Source organism: Calliphora vicina, chromosome 5 (assembly GCF_958450345.1).
Source record: "Calliphora vicina chromosome 5, idCalVici1.1, whole genome shotgun sequence".
NCBI lineage: Eukaryota > Metazoa > Arthropoda > Insecta > Diptera > Calliphoridae > Calliphora > Calliphora vicina.
The window spans coordinates 78,056,271-78,078,463 of record NC_088784.1 but is presented as its reverse complement, the minus strand read 5'-3'; positions in this window follow the sequence as shown (position 1 = coordinate 78,078,463).

Below are 22,193 nucleotides of genomic sequence, written 5' to 3'. Positions count from 1 at the left end.
AGGTGTTTCCCATAGGAAATATGTCTCCGATTTGGAGATGTTTTTCATAGAAAATATGTCTCAAAATCAGAGGTAGTTTTCATAGAAAATATTTCGCCGAATCGGCAGTATTTTTCACAGGAAATATGTCTCCGAATTGGAGGTAGTTTTCATAGAAAATATGTCTCCGAATCTGAGGTAGTTTTCATAGGAAATATGTCTCTGAATCGGAGTAATTTTTCATAGAAAATATGTCTCCGAATCGAAAGTATTTTTCATATAAAATATAACTTCGAATCGGAGATATTTTTCATCGAAAATTAGCTAACTTATCACACAGCCTTTCTTTAATTATAAAGATATGCTAAGCAAATGAGTTCCACTCGATTATGCGATTAAGCATGACATTATTGTTTTATTTTCTTTTTTTTTTGTAAAATTCCATTTTTCTCCAGTTGTTTTGTTCATTTTATGCTTATTTTCGCTTTTAGCAAATACAATTTTACTTACACTAGGGAGGGATAACAACAACCGGGAACAATACAAATATATATTTAACCATATTAAAAAGATACATACTGTCGATATATTTAATCTTTGGCTATGAGGACTAGGTGAAACGATGATGATGGTGATGTGGAGGACTATGACTACCTAACAAACCATTAAAAAAGGAATCAGCTGTAAAAGATTGAAACAAGCAAACCAAGCGTGCAACAGCAAGCGACCTAGCAACCTGGTTTTTTTTAGTATTCTTTGATTGCAACAGAGGAGTGAGTAGATTTTTCCACTTTAACAGTGCCTTAGCTTAGTTAACATTTTCTGTGTGGCAGCAGTTACAACTTTTAATTTTGTAGCTTGTGTGTGTTTTTTAAATAGGTTTGGGTTGGTAGAGTTCTAGCAAAAAAAAACAAAAAAAAAAAAGAACAAAAAGGACGTATTCATATGTGAGCAAATGTGAATGTGTTTTCTGTTTTTAATACCCAAAAGACCTTATCAACGTGTGGTTGTTATACAGGGATTAAATCAACAGCACAAAAATTATATTTTAACTTCCACATCTCCACATCCACACACATCCCTGAACGAAACCATTATTATTGTGTTTTATTTTTATTTTTGAATTTTTTCAAAAGTCCATTTGTACATCAAATGTAAATGTGTATGATGTTGTTGCAGTTGTTGGGTTTTGTAAAGCAATTTTCTCATAAATTTACAATTCGCTACGTTTCGTTGGAATCTTTTTGTATTTTTATTTTTTTTGATTTCAACAAAATGTTGATACGACGAAATGAAATGTTTTTTATAATGAGCCATGTAAAACATGTTGTCTTACATGCCAATTTTTAAAATCGGTGATTTGTTATTATTCTTTATTGTTGGTTGCTTGTTTTTTTTTAGATATTTTTTCTGTGCAATACATAGAATTAAAATAAACTTGTTTTTCATTTTGTTTCATTAATTCAAACAATTTTATGTGAAACAATTAATTTGAGTTTTTTAATGAAATTTTCACATTAATTTTCACCGAAAGTAATTAATTTAAAAAGCAAAAAGTTACTGGTTTCTCTAGCAGCTGTAAAATTCCAGAGAAACCATTACCTCCACCCCCAGCAACTACTAAAGTTCTCTTGAACTAGTTCTTGAACTTCATGTAACTGATTTTAAATAAGTATTTTCTTCTTTTCCTCAACTTCCTTGCAAAACACTTTAAGCCGCCTGTTAGATTTATGATTTATGTTTTGATTAAAAGGAAATATTTTCTTTTTAAAACTTTTATCAATTTCCCTTGCAACAGAATATCAACAACCCTTTCCCATGGCAAATCATATCCAAACAATACTTTGTAACTTAATTCTCAGAATATTTTCGGTTTCTTTTGAAAGAAAAACAGAAACTCAACCCAACCCCAAAACATTTTAATACATTTGTCAACATTAGGGAGATGATTACACTCACATTAAGCAAATGACAGCATGAAACAAAAAAAAAAATCAGGGAAAACCCAACACACCAAGAATAAATCTTCATAATTATTAAATGAAAATATTATGTTTTATATCATTCATACGTTTCATACTCCAACAACATTTACTTTCATGTTTTGTGTCATATTTTACAACACTTATTATTAGTTGTGGAAACCACATCTACTTAAAGTAAAAGAATCTTGAATGTTGTATGCAACATCAAGTATCTAAGTACTTTGTGTCTATGAATGTGTGTGCTGAAGAAAGTGTGATACATGTGGCAATTATAACAACCCTACTAATTGTTTGTTTTAACTTCAACATCTCTACTTCCCCTACGCGTTCTGTCTGTTGCAACATAAACTTCGAACAGCAACAACAAAATGAACGAGCAGAGTAGCAGGCAACAATAACAAAAAAATGAAAACAACTAAAAGATGCAATAAAGAACATACCACAAAATTGTATGTGTTACAAACTAATTATGCTGCCATCATCAAAATTATACCAACAAAAAAAATCGAGCAGTTAAAATACGTAAAGTGAAGTAAAATTGCAAAATACACAAGAGCCTTTAAAATCGTGTGGCAGATGCTTCAAATATGGAAACTGGAAAAAGTTCCATAGAAATCATGCCAGAATTCGAATCGGAAAAAATAAGTTTTATGAAAATTGTATCCGATTCGGAGACATATTTTCTATGAAAAATACCTTCGATTCGGAGATATAATCGGAGACATAATTTCTATGTAAAATATCTCCGATTCGAAGACATGTTTTCTATGAAAACCACATTCGATTCGGAGACATATTTTCTAAGAAAACTACCTCCGGTTAAGAGGCATGTTTTTTATGAAAACTACCTTCGATTCGGAGACATATTTTCTATGAAATATATCTCCGGATTAGAGAGATATTTTCTATGCAAACTACCTTCCATTCGGAGAAATATTTACTATGAAAACTACCTCCCAATCGGAGTAATATTTTCTATGAAAACCACTTCCGATACGGAGACTTATTTTCTATGAAAACTACCTCCGATTCGGAGACATATTTCCTATGAAAACCATATTCGATTCGGAGACATATTTTCCATGAAAACTATCTCCGATTCGGAGACATATTTTCTATGAAAAATATTTCCGATTCGGAGACATATTTTCTATGAAAACTATCTCCGATTCTGAGACATATTTTCTATGAAAACTATCTCCGATTCAGAGGCATACTTTTTATGAAAACTAACTCGGATTCGGAGACATATTTTCTATGAAAACTATCTCCGATTCGGAGACATATTTTCTATGAAAAATATTTCCCATTCGGAGACATATTTTCTACGAAAACTATCTCCGATTCGGATACATATTTTGTATGAAAACTATCTCCGATTCGGAGACATATTTTCTATGAAAATTATCTCCGATTCGGACACATACTTTCTATGAATACTATCTCCGATTCGGAGACATATTTTCTATGAAAACTATCTCCGATTCGGAGACATATTTTCTATGAAAACTATCTCCGATTCGGCGACATATTTTTCATGAAAACTACCTCCGATTCGGAGAAATATTTTCAATGAAAACTACCACCGATTCGGAGACATATTTTCTATGAAAACTATCTCCTATTCGGAGACATATTTTCTATGAAAACTATCTCCGATTCGGAGACATAGTTTCTATGAAAACTATCTCCGATTCGGAGACATATTTTCTATGAAAACTATCTCCGATTCGGAGACATATTTTCTATGAAAACTATCTCCGATTCGGAGACATATTTTCTATGAAAACTATCTCCGATTCGGAGACATATTTTCTATGAAAACTAAATCCGATTCGAAGACATATTTTCGATGAAAAATAACTCCGATTAGGAAACATATTTGCTATGAAAACTATATCCGATTCGGAGACATATTTTCTATGAAAAATATTTCCGATTCGCAGACATATTTTCTATGAACACTATCTCCGATTCGGAGACATATTTTCTATGAAAACTATCTCCGATTCGGAGACATATTTTCTATGAAAACTATCTCCGATTCGGAGACATATTTTCTACGAAAACTATCTTCGATTCAGAGGCATAGTTTTTTCACTATAGAAAATCTGACAGAATAGAATAGAAATGAGGAATTTGACATATTTTCTCTATAAAAATTAGGCCAGAATCTGGCATATTTTATCTATAGAAATTAGGCCAGAATCTAGCACATTTTTTCCTTAGAAAATCCGCCGGAATCTGGCCTAATTTTTCTATAGAAAATCCGCTGGAATCTGGCCTAATTTTTCTATAGAAAATCTGCAAGAATCTGGACTAATTTTTCTATAGAAAATCTGCCAGAATCTGGCCTAATTTTTCTATAGAAAATCTGTTAGAATCTGGCCTAATTCTTCTATAGAAAATCTGAAAGAATCTGGCCTAATTCTTCTATAGAAAATCTGAAAGAATCTGGCCTAATTTTTCTATAGAAAATCTGAAAGAATCTGGACTAATTTTTCTATAGAAAATCTGAAAGAAATTGGACTAATTTTTCTATAGAAAATCTGCAAGAATCTGGACTAATTTTTCTATAGAAAATCTGCAAGAATCTGGACTAATTTTTCTATAGAAAATCTGGCAGAATCTGGCCTAATTTTTCTATAGAAGATCTGCTAGAATCTGGCATATTTTGTAAATAAAAATTTAGCCAGAATCTGGCATATCTTGATTACAGAAAATCTGAGAGAATCTGGCATACAAGTTAGGCCAGAATCTGGCATATTTTCTCTACAGAAATTATGCCAAAATTTGGCATATTTTCTCTATAGAAATTAGGCTAGAATCTGGCATATTTTCTCTACAGAAATTATGCTAGATTATTTCATCTATAGAAAATGCGCCTTAATCGGGCATATAGAAAATCCTCCGGAATATTCTTGGTAGAAGAGAGTTTAGTGTAAACTGAATACTATGTAAATATAATGATGTAGATTCTATGTCTACCACCATTTGTGTATTGAATGTTAAAAAGATATGTACTGCTACTCTACTCTGCCACAAGTACCTACTCGCACTTGTGCTGCTTATGCTACTTTTGCTGCAAATGATGCTGCTGATTTTGATGTTGATGCTGATGATGATGATGATGACGGTGATGTGGATGTTAAAAATAATAAATGTTTAAGTTGTAAACTATTGAAGTTTATATTTTTAGTTTCCGTGTTGGTTTTCAAATGGTTTTGCTTTTTTTTTTTTTTGTTTCTTCAACATTTATTTGTGTGTAAAACTCAGCATGTTGCTGCAGTAACATGAACTACTGGTAGTTGAACTGTTCTCACAGGCATGATGACGTTTATTTGAGATAATAATGAAGTTTGTTGATGTTGCTGATGATGATTCTAATGACTGGTGACTCAAATTTTTAAATATATAAAGTAGTTTTCCTAAATGTACGAAACTATAATTAAATGTTTATAAAAGAAAATTAGTTTGCCGAGTGTGTGTATTTGAAAAATATCCTTTTTCGCTGTGATAGACAGCTTTAGCAAACTGTCATGGTATTAACAAAAAAATGTGTCAGATTTTACTTTAGTTCTTTTAACTTATAGGGGCGTGCTTAATGTCATGTTGACTTTATGTCTATCTGCCTTTATGTTGCATTTAATGAACTAAATTTCAACATATGTTGCCGATATACTATTTATTTATATAGAAATGTTGAAGTACGTAGTACGTGTAATGTTTTGTACACGAGCCATTGCGGCTGCCCCTTTTTTTCATCTTCTGTTCTCTTTAGCTAAACATCAACTGATGATGGTTGGTTGGATGTGAGTGTAAAAACCATAATTAGTTCATGTGTGATTTTATGTTCTTTTTAGTGTTTTATGCTCTAACAGAGACTTCTTTAGAACTTTGTTATTTGAAATATTTCAAAAAAAAAAATAGTCTAGATTTTAAATGAATTTGGTTATAATCTAAGTACTTTATGAACACTTTAGCTGCAGTAATTAAGTTTGTTAAAACGTTTGTTTCATAAATTTTCCCCAATAGGTCACAATAATCCTATATAAATTGATTTTTAAAATGTAGCTACTAACTGTAGCCTACCTTGTCATTCGTCTTCTAGTTCCTTTAGCTATTTCTGCAATTTTAATTACATTTATTAATTGTTTTCATATGCAAAAGAGTTTCATTAACATTATGGAAACAATTTCAATTTGTAGTAATTAAAATTCCTTAAATTGTTTCCTCAAATTTTGTTATTAGATGCAATTTTCTAAAAATTTATTATTTTTTAATTAAATTAAAAAGCAAACAACAGAAACATTTACATTTTTAACTCAATGAAAATCATATGCACAAAACTGAACAACATTCTGGGAAAACTTAAGGATTCTGGTAAATGTTTTTTATTTGAATATTTATATCAGATAAACTAATAAAAGTTTAGATAAGACTTAAATACCTAGATGAGATTTGATATTTAAATATTAATTATACTAATACTGAAAGTATTTTAAATAAGTTAATAATAAATGAAGTGATTTGAAAATATTTAAAAAATCAGTCTGTTCGTTTACCTGCTAGTTTTACTATTATCCAATATTTTGTTAACTTTTTATATTGGCTTAGTTTGTGCTTTATTTCTATTACTTAACAATAATAAATACCTTGTTCATATCATTTGAAACTAACCTGAAATAGAATAAAAAGAATAAATAAATTAATATTGTTATTAAATTAGAAAATAAATTAAAAATATAAAAATACTAGATGACCCGGCAATCGTTATATTGAAATGTTTAAAAATGGTTACAAAGAGAAAAAATATGCAAGAGAGCTATATTCGGCTGTGCTGAATCTTAAAAATCTTGAAAATTTTAAATATTTTTAGGTGAAAAAAACACAATTTTTTTTTTTAATTTTTAAATTTATTAATGAAAAAAATTTAGGCAAAAAAAAAATTTTAAATTTCTTTAAATTTTAATTTTTAAAATTTCAAATTTTTTCTTTAAATTTAAAATTTTTTTTTTTAAATTTTATGAAAAAAAAAAATTTTTTGGTGAAAAAAAATTCGGGTTAAAAAATATTTTTTTCCGATTTTGACCCATTGTAGGTCCGACTTAATATGGCCTTATATACGCCGTTGCAAATGTCTTTGAAATATCTATCACTAGATATCCATATTTTCTAATGACTTAGTAATCCAAAAATTGAGCAAAAATAGGTCAAAAATCGAGGTTGTTTTGGTGTTTCTTATATTATAGCCATTTGTGGGCCGCTTTTCTCGATTTTAAACAGTAACCGAGCCAGGTCTATAGCGGATATTTTGGTGTATTAATCATGTATGTAAGTTATTTGGGAGCTACGGAAAGATTATTTCAACATAAAGACGGTCTGACGGAAATGGCTATATCGATTCCCCTATCTATAACGATCCAGAATATATATACTTTGTGGGGTCGCAAATGAAAAAAGTAAAAATTTCAAACGGAATGACAAACTTATATATATCCTTACCACTCATGGTGAAGGGTATAAAAACAAGGTATGCCAGATTCAGATTTTCTATAGCAAAAATAGGCCAGATTCTGGCATATTTTCTATAGAAAAAGTAGGCCAGATTCTGGCATATTTTCTATAGAAAAAGTAGGCCAGATTCTGGCATATATTCTATAGAAAAAGTAGGCCAGATCCTGGCAGATTTTCTATAGAAAAGATAGGCCAGATTCTGGCAGATTTTCTATAGAAAAGATAGGCCAGATTCTGGCAGATTTTCTATAGAAAAGATAGGCCAGATTCTGGCAGATTTTCTATAGAAAAGATAGGCCAGATTCTGGGAGATTTTCTATAGAAAAGATAGGCCAGATTCTGGCAGATTTTCTATAGAAAAAGTAGGCCAGATTCAGGCATATTTTCTATAGAAAAAATAGGCCTGATTCTGGCATAGTTTCTATAGAAAAAATAGGCCAGATTCTGGCAGATTTCCTATAGAAAATATAGGCCAGACTCTGGCAGATTTTCTATAGGAAAAATAGGCCAGATTCTGGCAGATTTTCTATAGAAAAATTAGGCCAGATTCTGGCATATTTTCTATAGAAAAAATAGGCCTGATTCTGGCATAGTTTCTATAGAAAAAATAGGCCAGATTCTGGCAGATTTCCTATAGAAAATATAGGCCAGACTCTGGCAGATTTTCTATAGGAAAAATAGGCCAGATTCTGGCATATTTTCTATAGAAAAATTAGGCCAGATTCTGGCAGATTTTCTATAGAAAATATAGGCCAGATTCTGGCAGATTTTCTATAGAAAATATAGGCCAGATTCTGGCAGATTTTCTATAGAAAATATAGGCCAGATTCTGGCAGATTTTCTATAGAAAAAATAGGCCAGATTCTGGCAGATTTTCTATAGAAAAAATAGGCCAGATTCTGGCAGATTTTCTGTAGGAAAAATAGGCCAGGTTTTGGCAGATTTTCTATAGGAAAAATAGGCCAGATTCTGGCAGATTTTCTATAGAAAAAATAGGCCAGATTCTGGCAGATTTTCTATAGAAAATATAGGCTAGTCTCTGGCAGATTTTCTGTAATTGATAGGAAGTTGACTCGTTTGGACGCCCAGTTGTGGATACCTCAGATTGTTCGACATCTTCCATGTACGGCCACAATGAAATGTAGTAAACCACAATTTTACCAATGCAATTGATGGTGCAGAGTTCCCTTAGTATTAATAAAGCTTTTATACTCCCGAAACCATTAAAGAAATTCACGAAGAGAGCCATGTGAGATGCCTATGCCTTTATATTTTGAATGATAATTCGGGCATTAGAAAGCTGTCCGCAAGGGTACCGCGTTTGCTCACAATGGACCACAAACCGAATCGCGCGGGTCAACTGCAATATGGACGAGTTTTTGTGCCGTTTCGTAAATTCAGGCTCAATAGATAGTTCAATATTTGATGGTTATAGTGATATCTTCAAATCGGATTTCCTTTCTAGAAAGACCTAGTCATGATCTGAGGAATTTTTTTAGAAATTATAAACCGAATGACAAACTTATACATGCATTTGTAAGATTAATTATAATGAAATTTGCAAGAATACTTAATACCCGTTTTAATTCCATTTCTTTGTTCAAGTGTACCGATTAAAATACCTTTATATTTACTTACTAATATATGTATTTGACATTTATATTTATGACCGGATCACCGGACTGTAAAAAACACTTAATTGCTGTCAACTCACTCATTCACCGGAATTTGGTGATTTATAAGGTGTTAAATTATAAATGTGTTAAAATAAGCTACTTTTTTATTTTAATTTTCAATTCAAATACTTGATTTCTTTACAAAACAAAAGCTCTTAATATTCCTTAAAAAAACAAAGACATAAATTTTATAATTTCCGGCAAAATCTCTTAAAAATACTTAAAATTACAGTTTTTAGTTTTTGTAGTTGATTTTAATTTTGTTTTGGTTTTTTGTTAATTTATCGTTTGGTCTTAAAAGCCTTGTTGTAATATTGCTAATTTATTACCTGTTTGCCTTTCATTGGCCATAATGAACCTACTGTTTAAACTACTGTCTGTCTGTGGGTTTGTAAATTCTTTCTCTCAACGAGCCACAAATAAAGTTACCACACAATTTTTCAAAGAACCCAAAATCATACTCAGACACAAACAAAAATTTAATAATAAACAAACATAAATGATGACCATTAAAATGAAACGAAAATTAAGGGAAATATGTAAATCTCTTGTTGAGTTGTTTTTGCATCAATATTTTTTTGTTTGTTTGCAATTTAGTAACCAGCTTTAGTATGTATAACAAACCACAAAATATATAAAAAGATTTGGTTTTGTATGCCCTTCAGTAGGTATGGTAGGTAAGTCAAGGGATTTGTAACAGAAAAAATTCCGGTTTAATTTCGTCTCTCTTGATGCCCTTCCTGATAGACTAAACGATAGTGCGCTGGACTATCAATCTGAGGGTTGCGGGTTCGATTCCCGCCACAGACAAGCAAAACGTTTCGCAGTTAGTGTTTGTTTAAAAAAATAAATAAAAAAATTTAAACATCTTAAATATCACTGTTTGTAATTTTTTGAGTCATGGAAATATAACCATATACGGACACCACTACGTGATAAAAGACCAAAATAAAAAAGACCCGTGTCTCCCAGTTTTGCACAAAGTCATGCAGTTTTTTTGTGGGCCCCCAAAGAGGCCTCGGTGCCATTTTTGCAAAAAAAAGTGATCATTTGCTCAGGCTCATATCTTGCAAACAGTTCGGAATTTTGATTTACACTCTGAGGCAAAGTTGTAGCCCTTGTCATAAAGAACAAAAATTGTGAATATATAAAATCAAAAAGACTTTAAAAAAGTTTGCACTGTGTATTTCTACTTTGAACTAAAAATCGAAGCATTAGGATTTGACGTTTAGACAACAGAGAAAAAAGTTTTTCAAACAAATCTTGAAATTTTTCATTTCCTTACGTGATAGAGTATTTCAAATTCGTCCCCTTCAGCAGCTGGCTGTTTTGGAAGACCCTTTCTAATCTTTTTTTTTTGTTACATTTAAACGATTTGATTCCTTATTTATGTGTTGCATCTTGTTGAAAAATGTCTACACATTATTTGGAAAGGCAAGTGGAAAAAAAAGAATAAAGACTCAAAGTCTGCAATAAAAGAAAATATTCAGGGTTTTTGTGCTTTATTTGCATGTTTATAATCACCTGGAAAACAAAGACACTCACTTAAAACCGAACGTTTCGAAACGTATCACAGCCACAACACAAATAATAACAAACCTCAATGAAACAAAAACAACATTAAGTGGAAAGAAAAAAATCACCTCAAATAAATCATGTCAATATTCTGAATACAAAGGAATGAAGAGAATGTAATAAAAAGAAATTCACACATTTATGCAAATGCATATATACCCAGTTGGCCAATTTGTCTGATGATTTATACAAAACATTTTTGAATTTGTACTCTCTCTTAGTTAACGAAAAAGACCAGGAGTTGTTGTCCTGGTAGTGAACTCTCTCGTTTCGCTGATCAGAACTAGATCGTGTGATTTAATATCACTGGACCATTATTTGAATTCAATTGTCTATGTCAAAAAAACCCATAACCATCCGAGTCATAGAATAAACTCATAGAACAGAAGGAGAAGGAAAAAATTACTCTCTTTTCACACATACGGATGATACAAAAACAAAATACATGTAAAACATTCTCATGAATTAGGTTTTTGGCTCTCAGTTACCTATCTAGTTGTTGTCTATGACCCGAGCATTGCTGGAGGAAATTTCACGATGCATCATTGACTTCAGATTGAAAGTGTGGGAGATTGTGGAAGCCATAGGCAGCTCACATGGCTCAGTGTTTTCAATTTTGAATGATCACTTGTGTATGAGAAAACTTTCCGCAAGATGGCTGCCGCGTTTGTTCACAATCAACCACAAACGTAATCGTGTGACAACTTCGTTGGATTGTTTGGCGTTGCAACGTAAAAAACATAAGGTAGACATGTTATATATCAATGGATAGAAGATTTTGTCTACTTTCCAATAATGTATATAACTTTTGACAATTAACAAATTCATGGAATACTTTTTTGAAAAATATGACAAAAAATGCTTTTTATTGAATTTTGCATAGATACAAATTTGTCAAATTGAAATAAAATTTTTATTTATAAAGAGTTTGTAATGAAATTTTACACTTAGTGGCCATTTACATTATGACTTTAAGTCATGACTAAAAATCATGCGTATTTTTTTGTACTAACAAATTGTGACGTCTAAACAAAAGGCAAGTTTTCTGTTTTCAAGACTTTTTTTGATATTCTGCTTTGAGCTCTTTTCTGATTGGTTGTTGAAACGATTAGGTGCCAAAAAAAGGCAAACATGGTTGACAAAAAAAGGCATCGTATAAATGCTAGTGGATTTTCGTAGGGGTTTCAAAAGAGAAACAAAAAAAATACATGACTTTAAATCAAAGTGTAAATGCCACCTTATATAGATTTTTTTTATTGAAAATGCAAAAATGTAAACAAATTTTGAAATTTGTAATCAGGAATCCCGCAATTCCCAAAAAAGTATTGAAAAATTCCAAAAATGGGATTTCTTAATTTTTTGGCTATAATATAGATACTAGGGGCGTTATCGGAACCCTTTACAAAATAGTTAATAACATATTGGGCCATCTAAAATAGATTATTATAATTTGATATCGACTATGCGATTTGAGAATTTTTGCTCTTAAGTTGAATTTTACATAAAAAATAGGCATTTTTTTAATGGACCTGGTCCCCTCGGTATCAAAAATAGCTACGACGAGGTTTTATGTAGTGCTCGATGAGAAGATTCTATATATGCAAACGAAGAAATAGGATAATTTTTAAAATTGAACATACCCGAGGGTTCCTACTTTAGGGACCCCTGGTACCGCTCGTGGTGGGATCATGAGGTCCAAATTCAAAACTTAAACTCAACAACACTTCCTCTTTGCGTATGTGAAATTTGATTAAAATTGGACTAAGTGTTTAGAACTTATAGATTCATTTCCATCTTTTTTTTTTCATACCACTGTGCGTTGTTCAACCGCAATATGGACGAGTTTTTGCGTTATTTCGTAACCGTGGTTGAAATGAGGATCCACCTCAACACACCAGAAACACTGGTTTTCTCGTGGTAAATCAGCGCCAAAGATCTTCGTCTACGATCTTCTTGACATTTGATCAAAAAATCATTGACAATTTTTCATAGCCCTGCACCGATCATTAAGAATATACATGGAGTACATGACCAACTGGGTTCATTTATTTCCATGTACTTTTGTGTGCTCTTGAATCAAACCACTTAAATGCCACACACATGTACTCCCTCTCATTCACTCAGCCATTGAGGGAACTTCTTATAAGGAAAACGATAAAGAACTATTACTCCGAAACACACAAACCTACCTACTAAGTGTATAAGGATGTGTTACTCACAAGCAAATTGTATGCGATACTTACTGCTTGCTGTACATCTGGTCATAATAATAATAATAATATGCATAATATGCAAAAATAAAATGCATACTGATACAATGCACTACAACATGAATACAAACACTTTTTTACATATTTCCAGGGATGAAAAATTTCATACTATTAAACCACTTTTAAGTACTTTTTGCCACCAACGAATGCCACAGTTGTCCCTGGTCATATTAAGTACTATTTCTAACTTCGATTTAAGTCATTACATAATTGCAAATTGGTTTTCATATAGGGAAATCAAAATCAGTTTTAATTTCTCTTAATACCTGAAAATTGTCTCTCAAAATCAAAACTACATTAAAAGCTTTAATCGCTAAAAAAAAGTACTTTTTGAGTACATATTTTCAGTACTATTTCAAAATCTCCATTTACCAAAACTGTTATGTATGAAGAAAGAAGCCTTTACAGTTATGTTTACAAATATCGAGAAAAGAGAGAAATAAACTGATTTAAAGCGAAAAGAAAAAAACAATATTCAATAAAGAGAAAAGTAATCTGACGAAAAATAACAAGAAAAAAACTATAACTTTATTAAAAAACTCAGCTGTGTTTGACAAGGAGTGTGAATGTGTGAAGTAGACTGATTACAATTGTGAGAATATTATATAAAATGCAAACACTTTAAGATGTTGTACTAGCACCAATGCTATTACGTAAATATTCCAAGTTCGGGCATAATTTCTAACAAAAAATTAAGCAAAATTCAAAAAGAAATTAATCTAGAAACTAACAAAATGTCTGTAAAGAAATTAAGTCTGAAACTTGAAAAATTCCAACAGAGAGATTAAAATGAAAGAGAAAAGAAAAATTTAGCCAGAAAGTAGCTAATAGAAAATATGCCAGAGTCTGGCCTATTTTTCCTATAGAAAATATTACCAGAGTCTGGCCATATTTTTTCTATAGAAAATATGCCAGAGTCTGGCCAATTTTTTTCTATAGAAAATATTCCAGTCTGGCCAATTTTTTCTATAGAAAATATTCCAGAGTCTGTCCAATTTTTTCTATAGAAAATATTCCACATATTTTTTCTATAGAAAATATGATCAGAGTCTGGCCTATTTTTTCTATAGAAAATATGACCAGAGTCTGGCCTGATTTTTTCTACAGAAAATATGCCAGAGTCTTTTTTAAAATATGCATAAAGTTGATTCTACTATTATAAAACATGTCTTTGGAATAATCAACATTAGCCTTTTTTGGCCAGAAACTCTTATTTGTATGTTATAACTAAGTCCCAGCATATCTCAATTTCATCATAAATGAATTTAGAAATTCCTATACTTGACACTTTTAACTGCATGTTGCATATGTAGCATGTAGTTCCTTTTATACAAACAAAAACATTTCTCCAATTCCATTATCATTATTAATAATCATCCTACTCCAATCAATCCTCAATCAAATAATCCAATTTATTTATAATTTCACATTGCACTCGTAGCTATACAACAGAATTTCACAAAAATCTTGTAGAGAAATTGTAAGAAATCTAATTTTCATAATAAATTTGTATATTACAATTTCATTCCATTATGCTTAAAAGAAACATAAGATATGAATATGCCAGTAATCATGTTAATTTTCATTAAATTTATGAATAAAATATTAAGTTCTGTTGCTTTTTTTGAAGAAGAATAAGAATAACAAATTCAACTCAAGTAAATTACTAATGTAGCAACAAAAACTACATTAGATATTAAGGTAAAAATTACAACGACTACAGGTATGAATGAATCTGTCGAACAGAAAGATGCTACAAACAGCCAAAGATGAAATGTAAGTAGAAAAGACGAGTAATATTGTACATAAGAGTGAGCCAGTGAATATGTTTGTTGGCAGATTGTATAAATATAAATGAAATAATGTGATTTAAGTTAATGAAACTACTAACAAAATAGCCAAACATATCTACGTACTTGCAAGAAGTTAGTTACATTTGTAGCTCGTATGTGACTTGTTAGACAAGTCATATGAAAAAAAAAAAATATAGAGGAAAAAAAGTGCCAGTTAGTCACATAGACGGTCAGAAAGTATGACAGCTATTGCAACAGTTGGACGAACGCATGAACGAATAGACAAACAGTAATTTTAACTAACTTAAATGCAATTGCAATGTGCCAAAAAATGAAAAAGTAGCTACAAAACAGACTTAAACGAATTTTGTATACCCTTCGAAATGGAGTGTGAGTGAAAATGCAATTATTTGAAAAGCATTTTGAGAAATATATTGAAAAAGCCTTTTAATACATTTTTATTTAAAAAAGCTATTTTTGCTTATTTTTAGGTAAAGCGATATTTTACAAAGTTTTTATTTAATATTTTTTTTATAAAAAAGCTTTTATTGGAAAATATTTATCAAAGACTTTTATTGAGAAGCTGTATTATGAACAAAGCTTTTATTTTTAAAGTTTTTTATGAAAAAGCTTTTATTGAAATAATTTTCATGAACAATTTTTTATGCAAAAAGCTTTTTTTTAATATTTTTTTCTGAAAAAAGCTTTTATTTAAAATATTTTTTATGAAAAAAGCTTTTGTTATAATATTTTTTTATGAAAAAAGCTTTCTTTAATATTTTTTATGATGAAAAATTTTATTGAAAAGTTTTTTATGAAGAAAGCTTTAAGTTTTTTTATTAAAACTTTTTTGTGAAAAAATTTCTTTTTAAATATAATGAAGCTTTTATTGAAAAGTTATTTTTATGAAAAAAACTGTTATCTGAAAAAATTTTTATGAAAAAAGCTTTTATTTTAAATAATTTTTTATGAAAAAAGCTTTTATTTTAAATAATTTTTTATGAAAAAAGCTTTTTTTTATATTTTTTATGATGAAAGATTTTATTGAAAAGTTTTGTATGAAGAAAGCTTTTATTGCAGTTTTTTTATTAAAAGTTTTTCTTTTTATTGAAAAGTTTTTTTTTATGAAAAAAGCATTTATCTGATAAAAGCTTTTATTTTGAATAAATTTTTATGAAAAAAAGCTTATTTTTTATATTTTTTTATGAAGAAAGCTTTATTGAAAATATTTTTTTAATGAAAAAAAGCTTTTATTGAAAAGTTCTTTTATGAAAAAAGCTTCTATTGAAAAGTTCTTTTATGAAAAAAGCTTTTATTGAAAAAAGCTATTATTAACAAGTAAGAAAGTATGGTCGGGCCTACACTAAGTAAAAGAGCAAAAACATTTTTCTTTTAAAATTTCAATAATTTATATTTTTGAGTGATTTTCGGAAGTGGGCCTTATATGGGGGCTATGACCAATTATGGACCGATCACAATGAAATTAGGTCGTGTGATTTATGTCTATATTAAAGTTAACTATGTTGAATTTTGTGTGTTTACCAACATTTTTAAGCGATTTATGCACGTTAAAGTGATTTTCGGAAGCGGGTCTATATGGGAGCTATGAGTAATTATGGACCGATCGTAACAAAATTTGGTGACATGAATTTTGTGTATATAAAACTTATATGGAGCTTAATTTGTGGAGATACATATATAAATTAAATATTTATGACCGACAAAGTCCAATTTCGGGAGGACATTTGTATGGGGGATAGGTGAAAGTGATTCTAAGTCGATCGGTATACTTTAAGGTGGGTGTTGGACTAATATTTTTGGGCGTTACAAACATCTGCACAAACGCATTATACCCTCTCCACTATGGTGGTATAGGGTACACCATAGTGTTATATGAAAAAAGCATTTAAGGAAAAGTGCTTTTATTTTCAAATTGTTTAAAGAAAAAACTTTGATTTGAAATACTTTTTGAGAAAAAAGCTTTTATTGAGAAGTTTTTTATTTAAAAAAGGTTTTATTTGAAAGATTTTTCAGGAAAAAAGCTTTTATTGATTAACTTTTATTGGGAATTTTGTTCAATGAAGTTTTTTAATGAAAATATCATTTATGAAAAGTTTTTTTTAAAGTATTTTTTTTGAAAAAGCTTTTATTGATGTTTTTTTATTGAAAAACATTTTTTCATATTTTTTTATGAATAAAGTATTTATTGTAAGGTTTTTCTTAAATTTTTTTTTTAAAAAAAAGCTTTTGTTGAGAAGTTTTTTTCAAAAAAAAGTTTATTTTAAAATTTTTTTTATAAAAAATGCATTATTTAAAATATTTTGTTATAAAATAAGCTTATTTCAATATTTTTTATCAGAAGTTATATAAAAAAGCTTTTATTTGAAAAGTTTTTAATGAAAAAAGCTTTTATTTGAAATATTTTTTATGAAAAAAGTTTTGTTATAATATTTTTTTATGAAAAAAGCTTTCTTTAAATTTCTTTATTAAAAGTTTTTTATGAAAAAATTTATTTTTAAAAATAATGAAGCTTTTATTGAAAATTTATTTTTATGAAAAAAGCTTTTATCTGAAAATTTTTTTATGATTTATTTATGGAAAAAACTTTTATTGAAAAGTTCTTTTATGAAAAAATCGTTTTTAATCTTTTTTATGAAAAAAGCTTTTATTGAAAAGCTATTATTAAAAAGTGTTATATGAAAAAAGCATTTAAGGTTTTATTTTAAAATTGTTTAATGAAAAAGCTTTGATTTGAAATACTTTTCAAGAAAAATGCTTTTATTGAGAAGTTTTTTAATGAAAAAAGGTTTTATTTGAAAGTTTTTTCAGGAAAAAAGCTTTTATATATTAGCTTTTACTGGGAATTTTGTTCAATGAAGTTTTTTAATGAAAAAATCATTTGTGAAAAGTTTTTTTAACGTATTTTTTTGGAAAAAGCTTTTATTGATGTTTTTTATTAAAAAGCTTTTTTCATATTTTTTTATGAAAAAAGCATTTATTGAAAGGTTTTTCTTAATTTTTTCTTTTAAAAAAGCTTTTATTGAGAAGTTTTTTTAAAAAAAGTTTTTATTTTAAAATTTTTTTATGAAAAAAGTATTATTCTACATATTTTTTATGAAAAAAAGCTTTTATTGTCAAGTTGTATAAAAAAGCTTTTTTTTTAATTTTTTGTTGCAAAACTTTTATTTGAAAAATTGTTAATGAAAAAAGCTTCTATTTGAACATTTTTTATGAGAAAAAACAAGTAATGCTTTATTTTGTTATGTGACATTTTTTATGAAAAAAGCCTTTATTATACTGTTTTTATGACAAAAGCTTTTACTTGAAATTTGTTTATGATAAAAGCTCTTATATCAAAAGTTTTTTAAGCTTTTATTTGAATCTATTTTATTGAAGAGTTTTTTACAAAAAAATGTTTATTTCAAAAGTTTTTTGTAAAAAGTATTTTCTGAAAAAGCTTTTTGTATAGAGAAATTTTGTTTTGTGTAAAGCTCTTTTGAATCATTTTATTAATAACTATTTTTGAAAAAATTTTGTCAAAAAAAAACTTTTTTTAAAAAAATTGTAATGTTTAAAATACTTTTGTGATGAATCCATTCTGTTTTTGGTAGCAAAAAGACATTTTTATTGAAAAAAGCTTTTTTTAAAAAAAAATGTTGATCATTTTTAAATGGATAAACTTAATATTTATAGTGTAGCGTAATTATAGGACTTGCTACAAACTCACTGAGTGAAGGAGATAGTCGTAGGAATAGAAAACATGACAGCAACAAACTGTAAAGTCAATAGTATCTAATGCATGTTTTTTTCCAAGTTTTTTTTTCTCTTCTTATTTCGTTCATTTCAGTTTTTTTGTCTGAACATTGAATTTTAGTCTTTTGTATGATCTTTTGGCAGACTACAAACAAACATGCACCATTTTTTGTTTGTTATTTTATTTTTTTTTTTTGATACATATATTTTGTTATTACATATATACAAACAAACATACAGTTGTAGATACTATGATGTATCCATGTATCTAGTTGCTAATACCCAGTGTTCATTTGCTACAACCTCGTACAACAGATAGACAAACAGACAGACCTACAAAACACACTTAAATCGAAAGTTCATACAGCTAAGATATACGACGACTACAAATGTGAATCGTGCAACATCCACAGAGCTGCTCTTGGCTGGCTGGCTGACTGGCTGCTGCATGGTGTATAAATAAATGAATGAATGAATTTAGTTTGACAGGTGACAAAATAATGTTGATTGTTAATTTTGTGTAATACACACTCATCTCATGCACATATAGGAAACTGTAGCAGATAATGAACATGTGCATTGGATTCATTATTTATAACAAAATTTTTACTTTTTTTTAAAAATGTTGACTTTTTTCTTTTATGACAGAATCAATGATAGTTTGTAGCCTAAAATTTCATTGATGCCAAATTAATGAAAAGGGGAATTTTGTTTTAGAAACAAATTCCCCTTTCATTACAAATTAAAATACTAATACCGTATTATATTATTTAAACGATAGATTAGCCTCCGTAAATTTTATGGTCCTTCGGCCGGATTTCTTTATCAGGTGGGTATTACATTCCTCTAACCTAAAAGTTTTATTTTCTGCAAAACTATTTTTAAACAGTAGTATTTTCTGTATTGTTTATTTATCATACAAAAATATTTTTATTATATAAATATTGTTTATTATATAAAAATTTGCTAATTACAATAGAAAAAAAGTATTATTTTTAAGTTTTTCTTTTGTTTTCTTTGCCATATAATTTAATTAAAAATAAATACTTTCAATATGCTTTAAGGAATATACCAATATGTAAAGGGTCTTCCAATAGGGACCTCTCAACTTTGACAGTTGATAGGGCCCATATTATTGAAGCTACATCTTTCAAATTGGCTGTCATTTAATCAGTTTGTTTTGGAAACTCACTCTTGATCCGCAGGCTTTAATCACACAGAGAAAACAGATTCGTAATAGCAACAGAATTTGGTGCCAATCGAATAATTCTATATTAGTGACCGAATTTTACAGTTGTGACTACAATACTTTGTAAGGGGTAACTAAAGTTTGGTTACCTCAACTGAAATTCTTCTTTATCAACCGACTTTCTGTTGTTAGAAGTGAAAAATTCTATGTGTGCAACCGAATCATTCGATTGGCAACAAATTCGGTTGCTATCACGAATCTGTTTTCTCTGTGAAAGAAATCTCCTGCAGCAATTAGGTCTATTTCTGGATTTGAATTTGGGACGATACCAATCCACTTGAGATTCAAGAGCGTCAAATGCGTACCAAAAAGTCACAGTTTAATGTAGATTTTGGGCTAGCTGCTGGCATTGGGTTATACTTCGTCTAGAACGACATTGGCCTGTCAACGGCGAGCGCTGCACGTCGATGATTGCCAACTTCAATTGGCCAGAATTGGATGATAGGGACACCAATGACATGTGGTTTAAACAAGAAGGCGCTAAGTGCCACATTGGACATTTTGGGGGTGATGTGAACTGGCCACGCTGATCGTACGAATGACCCCGTTAGACTTTTTCTTGTGGGGGTTTCTTAAGTCGCTGGTCTATGAGGAAAAGCCACAAACCACAACGCCTCTCCAAGTTAACATAACCCATTCAATCGATCAAATTCAGTGTGATTTATAAGCCGGAGTAATGGAAAATTTGAAGTCAAAATAATAAAAAATATCGATGATATCTCATCCACACTTTTATTTAAATTTAAAGATAGGAAGCGCTTAATGAAAGACCCTTTATATAATTTTTTTCTGCTTCAATAATAAAAGAAAACAAAAAGTTATGCAATTAAACAATTTTTTAATTAAACACAATATTTTAAATACACAATTTAACACTTTAACATATCAATGTAGAAATACAAACAATATTTATTCCAGTTTTAATTTTTGTGCAGCAAAATGCAAATATCCTGTAAAGTAGAATAATTTATCTTAACTACAATATTTTACAAATAAAACAAAAACCAAAGTTTCTTTTTTTTTAAGATACAGTTTTTCAAGCCGTAGATCGAAGAATATAAATGCAATTTTTTAGGGTTTTCCAATTTTAGACATATTGGTTGCAAATAATCAAGAGGCAAGGAAATAATGACTTGAATAAAATGTGTGACCTTGTCCAACTATATCAAAATGTTGTTTCAAAAGAGAGATGGTTTGTACTGTTCAGAAATGGTGATTTTTACACGAAAGATAAAAACCGCCAGGGCCAGCCAAAAACGTTTGAAGACCAAGAATTGGAGGCATAACTCCATCAAGATTGTTATAGATCTCAACAATAGCTTGCAAAATCATTGGGAGCTACTCACGCAGCAATTTTAAAACGTTTGCGAGCTGTAGGATTCATGCAAAAGCTGGGAAATTTGGAACCATACGAATTGAAGCCGAGAGACCTTTCATGTCCGCAATGATGCTTGAACACCACAAAAGAATATAATTTTTGTAACGAATTATTACTTGCGATGAAAAATTTATGAATTACGATAAATCGAAGCGCAAGAGATCGTACGTGAAGCCCGGCCAACCAGCCGAATCGACACCAAAGCCAAATATCCATGGCTGTTCTCTATTATTAGCTGCTGAAATCTCACCAGACCATCATAGGAAACCAGTACCGAATACAACTGAATCGGTTGTATGGAGCATTGGCCGAAAAACGCACAGAATATGCGGCCAGACATGAAACCGTAATATTCCATCATGATATGTTGCAATACCTGTTAAAAACTATTTCGAAAGAAGTGGTTGGTAAGTTTGGCCGTGCCCCGTCCGACTACTTTTTGTTTCGATCGATACAGAACGCTCTCTCTGGGATACGCTTCACTTTGGAACGGCCTCAAAAGATGAGTAGTTCATTCGACTCGGAATCAGTATGTTGCCAGAAAGATGGGAGGAGATTGTAGCTAACAAGTGTAGTTACTTAAAACATTTATTTTGTACTACATCTTAGGAAGAAGTTATTTTACCCACCAGAATACTCTATTGGAGAGTTGTCGAAAGGAGGTTCGTTTACAAGAAATCGGCTTTTGGACTATAGATCAATTAGCACTTGTACATGTTAAAATAACTAGTTATGTAGCTGATCAAGTAACCAGTTGGGTAGCTAATAGGGTAACTGAAGCTATGTAACCAGTATGTGAATTCAATGCGATGACTACTACACAGAGAAAACAGATTCGTGATAGCAACCGAATTTGTTGCCAATCGAATGATTCTGTCTTAGTTGCGAGAATGTCCTACGCAGGAGACCCTTTTTGTTTACTAGCTGGTCCATACACAGAGAAAACAGATTCGTGATAGCAACCGAATTTGTTGCCAATCGAATGATTCTGTCTTAGTTGCCGAATTTTACAGTTGTG